This window comes from Rattus rattus, chromosome 2 (assembly GCF_011064425.1).
Source record: "Rattus rattus isolate New Zealand chromosome 2, Rrattus_CSIRO_v1, whole genome shotgun sequence".
Classification (NCBI taxonomy): Eukaryota; Metazoa; Chordata; class Mammalia; order Rodentia; family Muridae; genus Rattus; species Rattus rattus.
This window is the reverse complement of record NC_046155.1, coordinates 166,749,880-166,755,446: the sequence shown is the minus strand read 5'-3', so window position 1 is coordinate 166,755,446 and position 5,567 is coordinate 166,749,880. Positions and strand designations below refer to the sequence as shown.

General features: G+C 50.0%; 1 pseudogene; it reads right to left on the bottom strand.

Annotated features, from left to right (window-relative positions):
• Positions 1–102: 102 nt before the first annotated feature.
• Positions 103–5,567, bottom strand: part of LOC116892359 — a 27,750-nt pseudogene continuing 22,285 nt past the window's right edge.

The following is a 5,567-nucleotide window of genomic DNA, read 5'->3' as shown; positions in this document are numbered from 1 at the left end:
TTTTTTTTTTTTTTTTTTTTTTTTTTTTTTTTTTTTTTTTTTTTTTTTTTTTTTTTTTTTCTTTTTTTTGGTTCTTTTTTTCGGAGCTGGGGACCGAACCCAGCCACCTATGCTTTCTTAGCTTGAACATTGCCTTCTTTGGAATCTACTCTGGGGGGACCCTTGAAACTTTCTTCTGAGCTGTGGGACTGGAGGCTGAAGCCCGCCGTGGAGGTGGCGTATGTGAAGTAGGACTCGGACGCCATGATGTTGCTAATCCTCCAGCGTAGTGAGGCCCAGGCCCTCGATATGTGAGGCCACAGGAGGCAGAACAGGATGTAGAGGACCACCAGGCCTAGAAAGATGGTGGAGGACACCTGCAAGCCCAGCACAACAGTCACAAGGGGTCGGGGTGGGGGGATAGCAGTAGGTGAACCCCTGCCCACCCAGCAGGGAAGCCTTTGGCTGCCACTCACGACAAAAGTTAAGGAGGACCGTTTGCTGCTGAGCGGCAGCCCGTGGATGTGCACTATGAAGGTGAGCTGGTAGTCACAGTACGTGCTGTCGTCTACACCTCTGGTGAGGGGATGGAGCCCAGGATTGAGTTAATTAGTGGGGGCACCATGCCAGGGAACAATCTCTGCACGCGGCACCCCCATCCCCAGCTACGCGCCTGGCTTACCTATTGCTCACTAACAACTTGAGGAAGAATTCAGGTGGAAAGATGTCTGTGGGGATGATGTCGTAGCAAGGGGAGTTCTCCAAACACAGCCACCTACAGGTCCAAGTGTAGGCAGAGGTAGCACCCTACACTCCAGGGGAAACACTAGTCTCTCCAATCTGCCTGCTGTCTGGTGACTATGGTGCTTCAGACTGAACTTGGGGCCTCGTGAGAGTCAGGCAAGCACTCTGCTGCTGGGCCAAGACCCAACTTACTGGAGTAGTGCGGGAAGTGTTCTCCCACTGAGCCACACCTCCAGTCTCTAGGCTCCGCCTCCATCGGCCTGCCCCGTTCACTCAGTGAGGCTGTGTGAGCACCAGCCATCAAACCGCTGCTCAGCTGCTGCCTGGGGCTGCCTCCACCTCCTGACTGACTCAGATATTGGATTGAATACCTACCGTGTGCCACCTTCATCCCACAAGTACAGTCTGGACATGAGCTAAGTACGGACACATCTTTCCTCACAAATTCCCTCTTGGCCATTATTTAATAAACCCAGATTTAAAAAGAATCTAAGCCTATGCATCTGCTGCCTTATGATAGATTAGTTTTCCCTTTCATTAAGTTAGAAGTGGTTTTCAAGCCCTTCCATCCTGACGAGGTCCTCTACAGTTTTCTCCACTTGTTAACATCTCCACTTAGCTGTCAATGAATGGTGACCATGCCTTAACTCGTTCATTCTTCATTTTCAAAAAAATGTTAGATTGTGTCTATTCAAAGATTGTGCTAGAGAGAGACAGGTCCTCCAGGAGACAGTGACAGGTTCTGAGTGGTCAGGACCAAACTGTAAGGAGATATTCAGGCAGAGGGTCGGGGAAGGTTGAGGAGGTGCAGGTAAAGGCTCAGGTGGGAAAGGATGTGGGAATTCAGAGGGATTGACTGCCCATCTGGAAAAAGAAGAGCATGGCTAAGCCCTCCAGAAGGAAGGAGCATTTATTTGATCTAAGGCTTGAAGGCAGAGTAAACAACCCCAGACTTCCAGGAGAACCTCTCTCTGCAAAGGATAGCCCTCCTTTGGAAACACAGATACAATTAATGTGACTATCTGGGAATCCTCTCAGAGACAAGCACAATGGGACAGAAGGATGGGGTGGGTGGGGAGCTTGTGCAAAGGGTATATCTATGATCCCCACATTTCAGAAGGAGGACAATCATAATTTTAGAATAGGTGGAGTCACATAGTGAGCCTCTGTGCAAGACAAAAATAACAGTGGGGATTTAGCTGGGGATTTAGCTCAGTGGCCTAGCAAGCGCAAGGCCCTGGGTTCGGTCCCCAGCTCCAAAAAAAAAAAAAAAAGATAAAAGATAAAAATAACAGAGTGGGGGTGTGGGGATGCTGCTCAGTAGGTAAATCCAGACCCCCATAAACCTGTGTGGGAGGCTCAGAGGAACAAGGTCACCCTCAACTACATAGTGAATTCAAGACTAGCCCAGAGGGCGGAGGTCTCAGGGCTTATACTCACTCTATTCCGGGGCTCTTATGGGACATTATGTAGAACTTGTTGTCACTGGTGGTCCTTTCAGCTTTGGTTTTCCAGATGAGACTTTTCGTTCTAAGCAGGCCCATAAAGAGTCAAAGTGGGTTGAGAGTGCAGACGGTTCTCAGCACCTAAGGGTGGGGACCTTGTGGACGGGGCAGGGTTGCGGGACCCTTGGCGTTCCTCTCTGAGGCACCTTGAGTGTTTGTAGTTGGCAGAAAGAGTCCCCTGCTTAACTACAAGTGGGAGGGGAGACCCAATAGACCAGACCCACCAGCTGTGGACCAGGACCCCAAGGGATTACGTGTCCAGCGGGCTGTTGTAACGGAAGATTTCCTCTTCTGTGTAGTCTTTGATGGTTTCTTCTGTGCGACCACCGCCCACCACCTTCAGCACATAACTGAAGAATGCAGAGGCAATCGTGGATCACTTAGGGTCTTAAACCACTCATCTCCCTCTCCCACTGTCAAGTACCAGAAGTCGGCAACCAGTCTGTCCTCACCTGCCCAAGAAGCTGCCAGAGTCTCCCGTCACTAAGTCCTGGACTAAGAAGAAGGGCTGGAATACTGCGGGTTGGGAAGGAGAGCAGGGGAGAAAGAAATTAGCTTTGTCCAAAGAGGAACAGAAGAAGGGTGGAGGGAGACTCTAGGTTAGAGCAGAAAGTGGTGGGGCTGTGGCAGGAGGGAATGAGTGAGGGAAAGCAAGCGGGAGGGCAGTAAATTTGGGAGAAGGGATGGGACACACAGTCACGAAAGAGGAAGCACGGCATCTCGGGGTCCTTAACCACACAGTCAAGATAGTGCTTGTTTATCTTCTGGGAATGCATGACTGTGTAGGAGACATCGAAGGCCAGACGCTTGCCAGGTGGACAGCCGATGAATATTTTCGTCATCAGGAAACCCTGGGTAGGAAAAAAAGACTTCCTGCTCGGGGGTGGCCCGGATCGCTTTGAAGGAGCAAAGGGAAATCCACCCCTCTAAAAGCACACGGTGGCATACCTCCCAACACCGCCCCCCCAGGCATGGCCTGTGGGCAGACTGCAGTCTATCCCCAAATTCTTATGGACTGCCTGCTTCTCCTTTCCAGTGCTGACCTTGGAGCCAGGGCCTCCCTCAAGTGCTAAGCAAGCCATGTACTGCCTTTTTTTTTTTTTTTCTTTTTTTTAAAGATTTATTCATTTATTATATATGAGTACACTGTAGCTGTCTTAAGACACCAGAAGAGGGCATCGGATCTCTTTACAGATGGTTGTGAGCCACCATGTGGTTGCTGGGAATTGAACTCAGGACCTCTGGAAGAGCAGTCAGTGCTCTTAACCGCTGAGCCATCTCTCCAGCCCTAAAGGTTCATTTATCATGTTTACAGTGTTCTGCCTACAAAGTATGCCTGCTAGCCAAAAGAGCATATATTTTCTTTTCTTGGAGTTTGTTTTTTTTTTTTTGTTTGTTTGTTTTGTTTTGTTTTTTGAGACAGGGTTTCTCTGTGTAGTCCTGGCTGTTCTGGAACTCTGTAAACCAGGCTGGCCTTGAACTCATAAATAACCTCCTGTCTCTGCCTCCCAAGTACGGGGATCAAAGTTGTGTCCCACCACTGCCTGGTACATTTTTTTTTTTTTTTTTGGTTCTTTTTTTCGGAGCTAGGGATCGAACCCAGGGCCTTGCGCTTCCTAGGCAAGCGCTCTACCACTGAGCTAAATCCCCAACCCCCTGGTACATTTTCTTAATTAGACCTATGTGGCTTGTGTGAGTCCTGTGTGGTACAGAGCATTGGCTCGCCTCATTCTGCTATTCTTCTTTGTTTGTTTGTTTGTTTGTTTGTTTGTTTGAGGCAGGATCTGTGTAGTCCTAGCTGTCCTGGAACTCACTGTATAAAGCAGGCTGGCCTTGAACTCATAAAGATACTTCTGCCTCTGCCTTCAGAGCACGGAGATTAGAGGTGTATAGCATCGCCCTGGGCAGTGTCCTTAGAACGGCTGAGGTGTGGAGGAGGGTGAGGCAGGAGGATCTGGGATTTGGAGGCCAAACCCCAGTGTTTTATGTAGAGCAAGACCTTGTGTCAAAACAGCAGCAACCGGGGTTGGGGATTTAGCTCAGTGGTAGAGCGCTTGCCTAGCAAGTGCAAGGCCCTGGGTTCGGTCCCCAGCTCCGGAAAAAAAAACAAAACAAACAGCAGCAACCAAAACAGATGACAAAAGTCAGGGACAGCCAGCTGTGGTGGCTCATGCTAGAATCCCAGCAATTGGGAAAACAATGCAGGCCTGTAGCTGTGAGTTTAAGGACAGTCTGGACTACAGTGAGTTCAGGCTAGCCTGGACTACAGGCTGAGGCCCTGTCCAGGGGTTGGGGGAAGTGGAGGCTTGGTATGGCAGCTCATACCTGTAATCTCAGCACTTTGGAGGCTGAGGCAAGGGAGGTTGGTGAATTCAAGGCCATCCTTAGCTACATAGCAAGCCTCGGCTATATGAGACCCTGTCTCAAAAAACAAATGAGGAACTGGGCACAGAAAGGCCAGATTGCAGCTGAAGCAGGTGGGGCTCAGACACCACTGGCACCTGCACCTGCACCTGCACCTGCACCTGCACCTGCACCTGCACCTGCACCTGCACCTGCACCTGCACCTGCACCTGCACAGCTCCAGCTCCTCTTCACACCTCACAGGTGTGACCTTGAACTATAATGACCAGAAGGGGCACATGATATCCCAGGAAAATAGAAGAGGGCATCAGGTCTCATTACAGATGGCTGTGAGCCACCATGTGGTTGCTGGGATTTGAACTCAGGACCTCTGGGAGAGCAGTCAGTGCTCTTAACCGCTGAGCCATCTCTCCAGCCCACCCAAGGGAAATAGAGCCCAGAATGAGTACCATTGGTCAGGCACTTCAGCACCCCCTGCCCCCAACGTCTTCAGAATGAAGACTCTGTCTAGGCCCATCTAGGTCTAGGTCATGACATCCAGAGATTGTATGTAGGCTGAGAGCCTTCCATGGCAGGCCTGCACTAGTCACTTCCTATCAGCACTCACTAGGAGATCTATCGGTCTATATAGGACTCATCTTAGTAGAGGGACTTCCATTTCTCCAAGATGTTCAAGTGATAAAACTTCCTAGGCTGTGAATGTAGCTTGACCCTCCAGAGAACAGGCCTAGAATCCACAGCGAGATGCTAAGGGTATGGCCGCGCCTCTCTGCCTGCTCAGTATTGGGCTATAGGAATGCCTTCACCTGCCTGCTTAGCTTCCTGGTTTTAACCTTCAAAACTGATCCAGAAGGCTGGACACGGCTCATCATACAGTAATGATTAGCATGTTTGGGTCCCTGCATTCCACGTCTAGCAATGCAACAAGGGATCCAGCTAAGGAGGCTGAATCACTGTAGTCTACAGAGCCCAGTG